This window comes from Anneissia japonica, unplaced genomic scaffold (assembly GCF_011630105.1).
Source record: "Anneissia japonica isolate Jap-2015-1 unplaced genomic scaffold, ASM1163010v1 scaffold1726_len428862_cov177, whole genome shotgun sequence".
Taxonomy (NCBI): Eukaryota; Metazoa; Echinodermata; class Crinoidea; order Comatulida; family Comatulidae; genus Anneissia; species Anneissia japonica.
The window spans coordinates 184,780-185,761 of record NW_022710671.1 but is presented as its reverse complement, the minus strand read 5'-3'; positions in this window follow the sequence as shown (position 1 = coordinate 185,761).

Below are 982 nucleotides of genomic sequence, written 5' to 3'. Positions count from 1 at the left end.
GCAACTCGCATTTTGCAACTCGCAACTCGCATTTTGCAACTCGCAACTCGCATTTTGCAACTCGCAACTCGCATTTTGCAACTCGCATTTTGTAACTCGCAACTCGTATTTTGTAACTCGCAACTCGCACTGAAGTAACACTCGTATAGAAAGTTTTTAATAGGTCTGGGACCTCAAAAATTTAAATGACCCTCAAATTTACACCCCCCCCAAATTTCCCCCCGGCTCAACTGGATCGTCCCCAACACATAATAATTTCTTCCTTGTTTCCTTACTATGGATTAGGCTATTTCACTAAAAAAAAAAACAATTTCTACCGTACACGAGTCGGCAATATATGCGTTAAAGGGCCCCGACTGTACACCAGAAACAGTGCCTCTGCTCCGAACCTAATTACGCACTGTATATTGGCGACTATATATTTTGAGTCGCAACCCAACACGTTCTAATCCATGGCCACCACCGTTCCCTTGACCATCGAACTATACAGGCCAAAAGCAAATCATTAAAAATTAATAATGGCATTACTTTGAAAGAATTGGACATTTCGTTTGGTTCTGGTGCACAATTGATTGCTAATTATTCAACTAGGGAGAAAATAAACCCGAAAAAAGACATTTAAAAAAATTTATTACTGTTTAAACCATATTACAAAACAATAGCTGAAAGCTATATTATGCTTGTATTACAAAAATATATTTTGACTTTATTTAACGGTGAATATGTACGCCAAAACAATTTTCAACGCTCTGCGACAATTTATCAAATTTTACACACCAGCTTACACCTGTACAACTGCCATATTGTAGCCGGCATACCGACCGTCCCTGAATCATCCGGAGACTGACGTGTCTATCGATTTTTACTCCACCCGAGCCACCATCTGTTCAGATCATAACGTCACACAACAAATAAATAAACATCAATCTTTCACTTTTATTTATACAAGGTTGAGTATTCATTTACATAACGATCGTTAATA